Here is a 15386-nt window from a genome sequence, read left to right as displayed (position 1 = left end):
CTTGAAAGATATTCACAAGAAAATGTGGTAACAGAGACTAGGTTAACACAAGCAAATGTGGTAACAGAAACTGGATTAACACCTGCAAAGGAGTCTAATACCCAAATCTACCAAATGAGTTAGATGAAGAAATAATGGAATGTCTTATACCAAGATTGAGAGCAATCTCTACCATAGAAAGAGGGTCCAGAAGTCAAGAGAAGATTCCAGTATTCATTACTACAACATAAATTTCCCCATCACCCATTGAGGAAGAAGATGAGATAAATGACACAATGTCAGACATTGGGACATACATAGAAAGTGTGATAGATTATCATGACTATGAATTTCTATCTCTTCACAATAGTAGCCCACAAACAATAGACATGGCATATGACAACCAACCACTTATTGATGATGGTATTGTCTACAAGGATAAGGAAATTCACCCAGGATTAGTAAAATATTTTCAAAATAACTAGGTTTGCATGATCTCAAATACTTATCCAATAGAGGAAATCAAGGATTTACCCCTTATACATTCACATTTAATTGACTGGGGGCAAGAAGAGTCACCACATCTAGAATGGTTTGAAAATGATGAAGCTATCGCAAAATTTCTTGGTGTCAAAGAAGCGTTTCCCTATGATGATCATAAGGCAGGGTTTGCTGTAGATTTGGATAGAACAACATAGTTTGGGGAGAAAATTTCCTCTACATCAAAAGATGTGAATGAAAGAGATAACAATGGTAAAAGAAAGTTAGACAATCTTCCTATTGAACAAGAAAATTCCTCATTGCTTGTGGAAAATATTGAAGAAGTCAATACAGTAGAAAGAGAGGTTATACACAACATCCACTTACCCGAGTCATTAAATTATGAGGAAAAGAACAAGTTCATACAGTTCTTCAAAAAACTCCCGATCAATTTCACTTGGTCATATGCAAATATGCTAAGACTATACCTAGAGTTGGTAATACATCACTTACCATTGTTACCAAGACTCAAATCATACAAGCAAAAACTTAGAAAGATGCATCCACAGATCGCATTACTAGTAAAGGTGGAACTACGTAAACCTCTGGATGTGGGCTTCATTAGACCTATCGACTACGCAGAGTGAATATCCAACCTAGTACCAATGACGAAACCCATTGGGGGCATAAGAATTTGCATAAATTTCCAAGATTTAAACAAGGCATGTCCTACGAATGATTTACCATTACCTAACATAGACATGATAGTTGACCTAACTATTGGGAATGCAATGCTTTCACTAATGGATGGTTTCTCAGGATACAACCAAATCAAGATTGTGCCAGAAGATCAACACAAGAATGTTTTTACCTATCCATGTCGAACATATTGCTGGAATGCCATGCCATTTGGTCTTAAGAATGCTAGAGCAACCTATCAAAGAGCCATGACAACATTATTCCATGACATGATCCACAATATCATGGAGGACTATGTTGATGATCTACTAGCTAAATAAAAACAAGAGAAGGTCACTTGGAAGTCCTTGCTAAGAGATTTGATCGATTAGAACATTACAATGTCAAATTAAATCCAAAGAAGTATGTTTTTAGTGTCACAATCGACAAACTTATAGGTTTTATTATTTTTAACAGAAGAATTGAGGTAGATCTGGAAAAGGTCAAAGAAATCATTGATATGAAACCACCATCTACACTTAAATAGTTAAGGGGATTACAAGGAAGATTACCATCCATAAGAAGGTTCATAGCACAACTAGCAGATAAATGTCACCCATTTCAACTTTTTCTCTGGAAAGGAGTCACGTTCAAATGGACAGATCAGTGCCAAGAAGCTTTTCAAGCTTTAAAGGATTATATTTTGACTACTCCAGTGTTAGTTCCACCTACTCTAGAAAAGCCTTTATTACTGTATGGATCAACAAAAAACTCATCTTTGGGAGCCCTTTTGGCACAACATGACGATCAAGGAAAGGAAAGAGAAATCTACTATATAAGTAGAACCCTTATTGGATACGAACTTAATTACACTCCCATAGAATGAGCCTATCTAGTAGTAATCTTTGCATGTTAGAAGCTTAGACACTATATGCTGAGTCACAAAGTTCAACTCATAGCACACTTTGATCCTCTCTAGTATCTATTGAGCAGAGCAACATTAATTGGAAGATTGGCCAAGTGGGTCATGATTTTAAGTGATTTTGATATAGAATACATGGACATAAAGGCAATCAAAGGGAATATTATAGTAGATCAATTTGCAGAAGCTCCCTTGCAAGACAATCACCCACTACTAGTGCATTTTCTTGATGAATCTATGTTTACATTGACAACATCCACCACTTGGAAATTGTACTTTGATGGTTCTACACAAATCATGGAGCAGGAGCTGAGATTATTTTAATCACTCCTCAAGGTGATTCTATTTGAACTGATTCAAAATGAATTTTCCCTATACAAAAATATAGCTGAATACGAAGCTCTCATCATAGGAATTCATACCTCTATATAATGGAGGATAAAATAACTACAAGTGTATGGTGATTCACAACTGATTGTCAATCAAGTCAATAATGACTATAACACAATAGATGATAAACTAATGCCTTGTAAGAAAATGGTAGAAGATTACAAACAACATTTCAACAACATCACTTTTGAGCAGAGTAAACGAATGTAGAACAAGGCAACTGATGCCATGGTTACAGTGGGGTCTCTCCTAGACATTCCTAACAATGAAACTCAGTTTGAGTTCATTGTAGAATAATTTATGGTACTGACATATGAGATTCCCTCATCAAAATATTTGTGTGTAATTGTGGGTCTTGAATCCCCATGGTATAATGAGATATACACATACTTACATAATCTATATATGTCTCCCAATTTGTTAAGAAATCAAAAGGAGAATCTCATTCAACAAACATACAGGTATACCATTATTGCTAACATATTCTATAGAAAGAGCCTTGCTAGAACACTTCTTCAATGTCTTAATTTTGAAGAAGCACAACTTGCCTTAAAATAGGTACATGATGGAATTCATAGTACACATTCAAGTATCCCTACACTAGCAAAGAAGTTAATAAGAACTGGGTGCTAATGGCCTACTATGGAAAAGGATGCCTATAAATATGTACAAAAAATGTAGACAATGTCAAGTACATGGGGACCTCATTCATGCACCAGCATAGGATCTCCAACCTATCACATCACCATGGCCATTTTCATAGTGGGGGTAGATCTTGTTGGTAAAGTCAATCCTTTTTCATCCAATGGGCACAAATTCATCTTAATGACTACCAAATATTTTACCAAGTGGGTTGAGGTAATCCTTCTAACATACACCACTGGTAAGCAGATAGCAAAATACATGCTTAACTAAATCATTTGCCGATACAGGGTTCCAATGTGTATAGTGACTGACAATGGATGTCCATTTAAGAATTAGGAAATGAGAGAACAGTGTGAACAATTCCAGATTCAACAAATATTTTCAATGCCATATTATGCACAAAGTAATGGACAAGCATAGGCAACAAACAATACGATGAAGATCTTGAAGAAAGTTGTCACTAACACAGGACGAGACTAGCATCTCTAGTTAAAGCCTTCTCTTTATGCTTACAGAAAAAGGGTACACACACCTATAGGAGCAACACCTTATTCATTGGTCTATGGTTCAAAAGCAATTCTACCCATTGAAATATAACTACCTTCTTTAAGAGTCTCCTTAAAACACATCATATCAGAGGAAGACTATCAAGTCGCAACTTGATGAAATGTGACAAACTGCTTTAAATAACTTGCAAGGCTACCAGAACAGACTGAGAAGGAGTTACAATAAATGAGTAAGGCCAAGGAATTTTGAAGTAGGAGATCTAGTTCTTAAGGAGAATCAAAGGAACCTAGAAGAATGTGAAAAGCTAGGAAAGTTTGAACGTAACTTGCTAGGTCCTTTTATCATAACAAGGTTCATAGGAAACATAACATATAAATTGGCTACCATGGAGAAAGATCCACTTTTTGATCTCCCATGAACAATATGCACCTTAAACAATACTACATCTAAGGGCTGGGTTAGTTTAGGTTTTACTTTCTACATTGCATATTATTTTCTTAAAACAACTTTGCATCACATGAGGTTTATTTTTCAAATACATCACATTCACAAAGTTTTTGCATATACATATAGTGGCATCAATAAAACAAGGCATTTGCCCAAATTTATCACCCGTTTGCATTCAAGAGAAACAAGGGTCATCTCTTTTCTTAGATATTCGAACATGAAGTTTTTGAGAGCCTGAAGTCATTCATTTTCAACATCACCCCATGATGACACTTTGCCTTTGGTTGGGTAAATATTTCACTATTCTGCCTTGTTAACCCAAAATCTATCAATTTCTATATCTCACACATTAGAAAAATCTCTAATTCATTCTAGACACCTAGTTGGTCATATGACTAGTGAAAATTCTAATATTCTGCTTCAGTGCCACTGTAATTGTCATACCCAAGTAGGTTTCATTACTTACAAGTCAAGGCAAGAAAATAAAAAGAAAAATTTCTATGCCGATATCCATCTCAAGGCAAAAGAGAAATGATATATAAGTGAAATATTATGCATTTAAGTGGGACAAAAAAGCTTGACTATGGAAACATGAGATTAACTCCATCACGACTATGGATGCCTGCTCGTAATGGAGCAATATTCAAGAGATTATGGTGTATAATTTTGAAGTTAGAATAATCCATGTAGTAGTCATATAGGATGCAAAGGATCTTTAGTTAACAAAAGAGCTAGAATTAACTCACTTGCACACACATAGGCAAAAGAAGATCAATGTTTTGGGAATCAATGGGGAAGTTTTCTACGTCTCCATTTGCAAATCCTAGTCACTAAGTGTGTTAATTTGCATGTTCCAAGGGATCTTGATAATTGATTGACTTCTTATCTATGAAATGTTTTGCACCTCCAATTCAATTGGTGTATTAGAAAATGCTAAACAAACACAATCATCCTTATTCGAATAGGAAATGCATCTTCATCATGCATACTACATTAACATAGGTCATGTTGAAAACTCATTGTCTCCATGTACAATTCTGTATATCATCATATCATAACAAGTTTGCATACTGGGGGCATAGCTGAAAAAATCCTAAAAATTAGATAAAGTCTTGAAAAAATCCTAAAAATCTTAAAAATTCCTAAAAAATACCAAAAACATCCATATATGATCCTGAAAAAAATCAACCAAAAACATTAAAATATGATCCTGAAAAAATCAACCATAAACATTCAAATATGATCATGAAAAAATCCAAAAACATCGAAAAAACTCTTGGAAAAGAACTAAAAATCGAAAAACAATTAAAAAAATCAATCAAAAAACTTGCAATAAAATGTCACGCCCTAGCAGATATCCAACAAACACTTTGCATGAAGTTTAAAAAGGATATGACTATCTAAGCAATGATATGCAATTAACTAATCAATTTGTCTTATCAATCGTCATATATCCATATCAATTGATCATTATCTTGTCTTAAATAGAGATGGATACACTCAAAATCAAATAGGCCAGTCTTAAATATGGTCCAACTTTTCAAGATCAAACATTATCAACTATCACATCAAGCAATCAAGAATGAAGGCACAAATCAATATAGCTGCTGAATTTTGTCCTAGTTAGTCTCTATCTTTTATCATTTGGTGACATATTATGTTTCTATGCTACTCAAGGATGTCCACAAGTGACTAGAGGAGCCATGATGGATATTATTTGGTGTCTGTGATAAGAGCATTCATATTCTGAATGCCACACATACCTCGATTCCTAGCATTATTCCCAGAATGAAGGGTTCACTCATCTGCTATGTGTTTGTTTCTTAAATGAGACATCTTTACATCTTGGTTCCTTATACCATGATGTGCAAATCTCCATCGTTACATAATAAGGATCAATGAGGAATATATTGCGCTATGAAGACACAAGTTAGTAAATCAATCATTCTAATTTCATCTCATTTTCTTATTTCTAGTTTTGTTGATTCTTTCCTCATTATGTCTCTCTTCAATCATATTTTTATGAATAAATTTCTATCATGTCATCTAACATTATTCTTTCATCAATCTTCGCTATCTTTCATCCTAAATAACATTTCTTGACGTAGGAGCATCCCTGGTTCACAACAATCTGGCATCAACCAAAAACATTTGATAATATGATGAAACAATAAGGATCCGGTCAACTACTAAGAGCGGGGGGTGGGGGGTGAATCAGTAGATAGAAAACAAACTAAAATTTCACCAAACTTAATTCCAACTCAGAAACAACTTGCTAATCTAAACTAGTTTGGATACTGTATCCAAAACTGCAACTGCACTGTCAAACTTAATTGGTTGACCAAAACATCAATGATACAATGCAACAGATCTGAAACTCACATACCATTTAACTAAAACATTAAACCAATTTACTAACATTAGTAATAGCTCATTTTAGATCACTTCCGATCATCTAAACATATCTAAGTGGATTTACCAGTTAACCATATCAACCATATCAAAACACATCCACAAAATCATTCACTGCTTGAGACAATGATTTTTTATGTGGAAACCCAAATCGGAAAAACCACGGTGGGGATGAATACCCACAAGTATTTTGAACTCTTCTGAAGTTTTCCCTATTAGGAGCCAAGCCTTGTTAGAAGCTTATATAATAATATCCTATTAAGAAGAGATCTGGTCAGAGACAACCTAGTCAAGGGATTGACTATAATATCTTGTTAAAGGCAATACCCTATTAGGAGTAACCTTAGTAGAGGATTTCAAATCCAAACTAATGGATCACCTGGTTAGAGGATTTAAACAACACCAAGCCTATTAAAGCTTACCCGGTTAAGGGATTTAATTGTTATAATGGTTAGAGAATAATAGGGTCTTTGCTGATCTGGTAATAGAGCTACCTTTCTTAATCAGATCCTTTTATGATCCTATCTACCTTCACAACATTCTGCTGACACTCCTTCTAGTTCAGAAACAATCACATTACCTCACTAAACCAAATTTCCAACACAATTACAAAAAACTCATCAACCTTAAATACAAATACAATAGGCTGGCAACACAACACAAAACCTACAAATCTCATAGAGATTACAAATATATTTGTTCAATCATAATCGTTGGATTATATAGAAATCAACTACAGATTGTTCTAGACAACTTGAACTGCTCCTGGATCACCGCACATTGGATCCTGTAGCTCATCACACGTTTTCTACTTCATGCTATGTATTTTCTCTTTTCCAAGATAAATGGTTATCTTCACATGCCAAAACCACTTTGAAACTCATCACATGCATACATGGAATCTTCATCTCCGATCATCATAACCAATTCACCAAGCTCCATCGGTTAGGGTTCTTCTTATCAACTGGTTAGGGTTACCAGTTAATCACTCTGCTTGAATACCAATACTGATTTCCTTCACTGCTCTACTACCGGTTGCATTACCGCATCACTACCGATTGTAATTCAACTCCATTACTGGTTACTATTGACATCAATGACAACTATATACTTCATCAATGCAATCTTCATGCAATGCCAACAACATTTTCTTTTCTATTTTGTTTTCTATTTGTAGTTTTAGTTTTCCTTTTTGCATGTCTTAGTTTTGGCTCACCAGATCTTGTGGAGTTGGATTCTAATTGAAGACTTGATCATATTTCTTTCTTTCAAACCACATCTCATTTGGATCACTTTCTGGCAAGATATCACTACCAATTTCCATGACAATTTCTTGTTATTGGTTGTTTCTTTGTTACCGGTTGCTTGAGAACTATTCTGATGATCTATCAGAACCCATTTCGAAGCTTGTAGAGACTTGGATGTTGATCTCAATTTTTCTTGGCATGTGGCCGATCTTCTACGTTTCATCCTTTGGATTTTTTAGAGGAATCTCTTGGTGGAGGCCGACCTTGTTCATTTTGCACGTTAGGTCTTGTTCTTCGGGTTTTGATCCTTTTTGGGCTGACTGGATCCTTTGGATCGATATATATTTGTAATCATGCTTTAGAATGTAATAAATTGAAGATCAATTAGAATAAACTAGAGATAGACTATGCCTAGAAGATAGATCTTTCGATTCAAGGTCCCGGTGTGACCTATTCTACCAGGCCTGTGTGCCGGTATATTGTAACCCAGTTGTTACCAATTGGATGTAATGAAATTTCATGCAATGATACTATCTCTTATGTATTGCCTCCATCATATCTGTGTGTTTTCGTTGTGTTTACTCTTGCTGACCAGTTTGGACTGATCTCCTTGAGGTCCCTTCTCACCGGTGACTACTTGAAGTGATATCAGAGAAAAGTTTCAATTTGATGGTTGCGTGTCCTGAATTTTGTTATAGGGTGGTGACTTGCAGATCTGACCTGCAGTTGTAGAGGACTAGCATGAATCAATGGTGTGAAGAGGAACTAGGAATGGTGGAGCATGTGGGAATGCAAACCTTGCTATGATGAAGATGTTGCAAGGAATAGCAGCCTGGTTAGAAGCCATGGAGACAACCCAGAGAAGATGCAAACATATTGAAGATGTGAGCGAAGATGAAGGAGAAGAAGCTCTGATAGAACAAGTGAACGTACCAATAGTTGATCCAAATGAAGAAAGCTTTTTAAGGGTTTTGAGTAGGGTGAACACTCAACCTCATTTTACCCCACTGGAATATGATAGAAAGTTAGATTCAGATGAATTGATTGTTTGGATCTCGGAGATGGAGAAGTATTTTAATTTTGAAAACACTGCAGAAGAGAGGAAGGTGAAATATGTCTATACCCAATTGAAAGGTCATGCATCTCTTTGGTGGGAGAACTTGCAAGTTGATAGGTAAAGAAGAGGTAAAGAAAAGATTAAGACATGGGATAAGATGATTGCTAAGTTGAAATAAAAGTTTGTCCTAATGAATTATCAAGTGGATTTGTTCTGGAAGTTGCAGAGTCTGAGACAAAAAGAATCTAGTGTGAAGTAGTACATTGAAGCATTTTACAAGTTGAACATCAGATTTAAACATGTTGATGATGAAGTTGAAAAAATTGCAAGATATTTGAATGAATTGCAGATGTCTATACAAGATGAATTCAGTAAGATCAAATTGAAGGGTGTTGAAGAGGCTTACCAGTATGCAATAAAGGTTGAAGATAAATTAAACAAAAGACATGAGCAGAGACAAAAAGGTAGAGGTGGAAGATTTACTAGAGGAATATTTCAAGGAGGAAGAGGATATACAGGAGGAAGAGGAACCATTATAGATCAGAACAAGGACAAGGAAGTGAGCAAAGAAGGTAATTCATACCAGAAGGATGATAGAAATTTCTATTGGAGGAGAGAACCAGATGGTAATGGAAATGAGAACTTTGGAAAACAAGACAAGATGACATTTAGAGGAACTTTCTTTAAATGTGGAGGAGAACGAAAATATACATTTGAATGTAAGAAGACAGAGGCTACTAGAAGAGTAACAATGGTGGAAGAAAACCCCACCCAATTAGACAATAAACCAAAAGATGGAGAACTATTGATGATGAAGAGAGATTTGTGTCATACCAGAGGAGATGAAGAACCGTTGCAAAGGAATAACCTATTCAAGACCAAATGTAAGGTATTCGGTAAGTGTTGTAAAGTTGTTATTGATAGTGGTAGTTTAGATAATCTTATTTCAGAAGAGATGGTGAATAAGTTGAAATTGGAGAGATTGAGAAACCCTAAGCCTTATCAGATAGCATGGATTCAGGATGAACATAAGTTATTAGTAAGTGAACAATGTAGTAAAATTGAAAATTGGGAATTATCATGATGAAGTTTTGTGTGATATTATGCCTATGGATATTTGTCATCTTTTATTGGGAAAACCTTGGTAGTTTGATAGACATACAATACATGATGGGAGGAAGAATACATACACTATTGTGGCCAATGGCATGAAGCAAATCTCGTTACCATTGGAGGAACCTTTCAAGAGTGAAGTCTATACAAATAACAGAATTTGTTTAGTAGATGGAAGGAAATTCATGGATGGACTGAGACACGAGAATGTGTGTTTTTCCTTAATTCCTAAGAAGAATGAGAGACCGAAACTGGAATGAGAACACCCAATAGAGATAAGAGATTTGCTGATAGAATATGAGGAAATCATTTTAGATAATGTACCTGATGGATTGTGACCTATTAGAAGTATTAGTCATTGCATGGACTTGGTTCTTGAAGCTAGTTTTCCTAACAAATCTACACACTGGTTGACACCGATAGAAAATGAAGAACTAAATAGACAAGTGCAGGAGTTGTTGAGGAAAGGTTTGATTAGGGAAAGTCTAAGCCCTTGTGCAGTACCAACAATATTAGCACCTAAGAAGAATAGAGAATGAAGGATGTGTACCAATTCAAGAGAAATAAACAAGATCACAGTGAAATACTGGTTTCCTTTGCCTAGGATGGATGACATAATGGACTGTTTGAGTGGAGAAAAATACTTTACAAAGATAAATTTGAAGAGTGGATATCATCAGATCAGGACCATAGAAGGTGATGAGTGGAAGACAACATTTAAGACAAATGAAGGACTATATGAATGGTTGGTGATGCCTTTTGGATTGACTAATGCACTGAGTACTTTCATGAGGTTGATGAATTAGGTATTGAAGAAATTCTTGGGTAAGTTTGTTATTGTGTATTTGGATGACATTATGATTTTCAATAAGACAAAAGAGGAGCATTTTTGAAGTTAGGACAAGTTTTACAGAGGTTGAGAGAATAAAAGTAGTTGATGAATATCAAGAAGTGCACTTTCATGAAGGATGAGTTAGTCTATTTAGGATTTGTGATATCTAAGAATGGTTTGAAGATGGACCCTGAGAAAATGAAAGCCATTGTTGAGTGGCCTACACCGAAAAGCATTGGAGAGGTAAGATCATTTCATGGATTGGCTAGTTTTTACCAGAAGTCTATCAGAAATCTTAGTTTAGTTTGTAATCTTATGACTGTGACCATGAGGGGAGATCGGAAAGAATTCAAGTGGACCACCAAAGCAAACAAAAGTTTTAAATTATTGAAGCACAAAGTGACTGAGCAACCCATGTTGGATTTACCGGATTTCAATAAGGTATTTCAAGTGGATTGTGATGCAAGTGGAACAACAATAGGAGAATTTTTGAGTCAAGAAGGGAGAGTAGTAGCATATTTCAATGAGAAATTGAGTGATGCCCAGAAGAGATATTCAGTGTATGATCAGGAATTTTATGCCATAGTTCAAGCCTTGAAGAAATGGAGACAATACTTGTTGTCTAAGGAGTTTGTATTGTATACAAATCATCAAGATTTGCAGTATTTGAACAATCAGAGTAAGCTAAATCAGAGACATATGAGATGGGTATAATTCTTGTAGAGTTACACCTTTGTGTTGAAGCATAGAAGTGGAAAATCTAAAAAAGTTGCTGATGCATTGAGTAGGAGAAGGAATTTGCTGACAAAGATGAGAGTGACAATATTAGGTTTTGAAGATTTCAAGACCTTGTATGATGAACACTCAAATTTTGTAGAACCTTGGAAAGCATGTAGAGAACCGGTTATGGTTGACAAGAGAAAATGGTTGGATTATTTCATTCAGGATGAGATCTTATTCAAGGGAGTTTAGTTATGCATACCTAAGAGTTTGATGAGAGAGAAATCGATAAAAGAGAAGCATAGTGGAGGTTTAGCTGGACATTTTGGCATTGATAAAACAATTGCAATAGTGAGTGAGCAGTACCTTTGGCCCCAGATTCATAAGAATGTTAAGAGGTATGTGCAGCGTTGTAAAGTTTTTCAAGTTGAAAAATGTAGTAGTTTGAATGTGGGATTGTATAAACCTTTGACAGTACCGATAAGACCTTGGGAGGATATGAGAATGGATTTTGTACTTGGATTGCCTAAGACACTGAGAGGGAATGATTCTATATTTGTGGTAGTGGATAGATTTTCAAAGATGGTTCATTTTATACCTTGTAAGAAGACATCAGATGCATTACATGTAGTAGACCTATTTTTTAAGGAAGTGGTAAGATTGCATGGATTACCTAAGAGCATAGTTTCAGACAGAGATACCAAGTTTGTTGGCTATTTTTGGAGAACACTTTGGAAGAAGATGAAGACAGATTTGAAGTTTAGTTCTACTTTTCATCCATAGACTAATGGACAAACATAAGTAGTTAACCAGAGTTTGGGAAACTTCTTGAGATGTTTAGTGGGAAATAAAACCAGAAGTTTGGATTTGATCCTTGCACAAGAAGAGTTTGCCTATAACAATTCAATGAATAGAAGTACCAGAAAAAAAACTTTTGAGATTGTTACTAGAGTGCATCTAGAGGAATAGAAGAATTGAGAGACATTAGTAGTGAGGAACAGAAGAGTTCAGAAGAAGAAGATTTTGCAGATCACATGGAAGCATTGCTTATTCAAGTTAAACAACATTTGGAAGACATGAATATAAAATATAAGGAGAAGGTAGATGAGAAGAAGAGACATAAGGGATTTGAAGTTGGTGATGAGGTGATGGTATACTTGAGAAAAGACAGATTCCCAGTTGGAACTTATAATAAGTTGCAGATGAAGAAGTTTGGACCTTGTAAGATTTTGAGGAAGTTCAAATCTGGAAATGCATATGAAGTAGGGCTACCAGATAGTCTAAGTATTTCACCTATATTCAACATTACAGATCTTCATGAGTACCATGAACTAGGATTAAGTGAGGACAATGTTGCAGACCTTGAGAAACAATTACCTTGGAAGGAACCAGATAAGATTGAAGAGATTTTGGACAGTAGGATTGGGCGTAGTACCCAGAACAGTTAGTACAAAAAATATCTTGTGAAGTGGAAGAGAAGATCACTTGAAGATTCATCTTGGATCTCTCAAGTAGAGGTAGATTGGCTTGGTTTCCCTCTAACCCCAGCAAAGTGAGAGGCTCACTTTTTCATTAACCCCGGATGTCTGATATAGGAGCATATCCGGTTCACAACAATCTTGCATCAACCCAAAATATTTTCTTTTTTATTTTGTTTATTGTTTGTAGTTTCAGTTTTCCTTTCTGTGTGTCCCAGTTTTAGCTCACCAGATCCTGTGGAGTTGGATTCTACTTGAAGACTTGATCATCTTTCTTAATTTCAAACTAAATCTCATTTGGATAACTTTCTGGTAAGATATCGCTACCAGTTTCCATGACAGTTCCTTGTTACCAGTTGTTCCTTTGTTACCGACCTATTCTGGTGATCTACCAAAACCCATTCCAAAGATTGTGGAGCCTTGGATGTTGATCTTGATGTTTCTTAGTGTGTGGGTGACCTTTTCATCCTTTAGAATTTCTGGAGGAATCTCTTGGCGGAGGCTAACCTTGTTCATTTTGCATGTTAGGTCTTGTTCTTCAGGTTTTGATCCTTTTTGGGCTGATTGGATCCTTTGGATTGATCTATATATCTGTAATCATGCTTTAGAATGTAATAGATTGAACATTAATTATAATTAATCAGAGATAGACTGTTCCTAGAAGATAGATCTTTTGATTCAAGGTCCCGATGTGACCTATTCTACTAGGCCTTGTGTTGGTATGTTGTAACTCGATTGTTACCGGTTGGATGTAATCAAATTTCATGCAATAAAACAATCTGTTATGCATTTCCTCCATCATATCTATGTGTTTTCATTATGTTTACTCTTGCTGACTGGTTTGGATTGATCTCCTTGAGGTCCCTCCTCACTGGTCACTGCTTCATTTCTTCTAAAACATAATTGAGTCAAAAAGGGTGAAGCAATATTCTGTCATATGCTCAACAAAAAAGACTCATTTAGTTGCATTCACTTAAATGCATTCATTTAGTTGCATTCATTCATTTATTCAAATACATTCATTTAGTTTTATTCATATAGTTACATTCATTAATTAACATCTAGACTCAATGATATATAAAATACATTTGTTAAAATATATCTTGCATGTCCATATACATAGATTACCATAAATAAGTGCATTAAGTCATTTAAGTACATTCATAACTCATGAGATCATTGTATTAACCATACATTACACCAAAGCATATAGAAATAACACATTCAAAACCATATAGACATGCATCACATGAACCACATAGAATCATACATCATGTAGAAAACACACAAGCATAATACATCACCGCTAAAACTGCATATCATATATATAACTCAAAAATGATAATGTGTCAGAATACAATCATCAAAAATGCCCAAAGGCTCATACAACATGGTAAATAATGTCTCAACGGCCATTGCCTCTATCTCCTGGTGGATCATGTCTACTAGGACCTGCTTCAGGATATCCTGATGATGCATGAACTACACCCATAACATCCCCACTGCTAGTCCTCCATGATGTAGACCTATTAGAGCCTGATCGACCCTTGAAGTCAAGGTAACTAGGAGCTCTTTGTCTCTCAAGAAATAGGGCCTCATAGAGCTGTCTGTAATATAATGCCTCCTAAGAAGTGTCATAGAGTCTATCAGACTGTGTTCGTATATCTGTACCCAAAGAAATTTTTTTATCATACACATCTCAGACTAACTATGCTTGCCGACGAGCATAATCTCGCTTGTCTATGGCCTAATCTCTCTCTGTCATAACAACAATAGACTCTCATCAGAATAATTCCCTATCATTGATTCTTTGATGTCTCTCTCAAGCTACTGCATCCTCTAGGCTTTAAATCCTGGCCCTAAGGACTTGTGGATTGTCATCATCGTCATCTCTGCACTGTCCTCCACCCTAGCCACCTACCTTTGTAGAAGGTACATCCTCTAGCTTTGGCATGTCACTATCATCACCATCATCACTGCTCAATGATCCTGAAGTCAAATCATCATCATCCCCACTGCTACTAGATTCAGTGTCTCCACCAATACCTATGTCCTCCTCATCTCCCTCCCCATATCCCCCATCATCTTCTTGATCTCCCTCATTTCCCTCTCCTTCTTCCTCATCATCCTCCCTCTACTATCTTCGATGATTTATCTACTAAGGTATAATAGGAAGTGTAGGATTAGTAAGTGGAAAAGGCCCATGCCTGACCCACCATGCGTCATACTATGATGTCATGCCAATATCTGCAACACCACCTCTCCAGCCCCATTGTATTGTATGAAGTGCATCAAACTTTGTAGTAGCCACATGCAGCTATATAAAATCTCCCCAATTGAATGCCTCTTGAACTACTCGAGAAATGTAAGATGTAATTGTAGGTACTCCCCAGACCTCTCTAAACTGCCTAAGCACTCATCCTAGAAAATATATCTTGACAATCGTCTATGTCTCCATGGTCCTACCTATGAGGAATCT

Source organism: Cryptomeria japonica, chromosome 4 (genome assembly GCF_030272615.1).
Source record: "Cryptomeria japonica chromosome 4, Sugi_1.0, whole genome shotgun sequence".
Classification (NCBI taxonomy): domain Eukaryota; kingdom Viridiplantae; phylum Streptophyta; class Pinopsida; order Cupressales; family Cupressaceae; genus Cryptomeria; species Cryptomeria japonica.
This window is presented reverse-complemented; position numbering follows the sequence as displayed.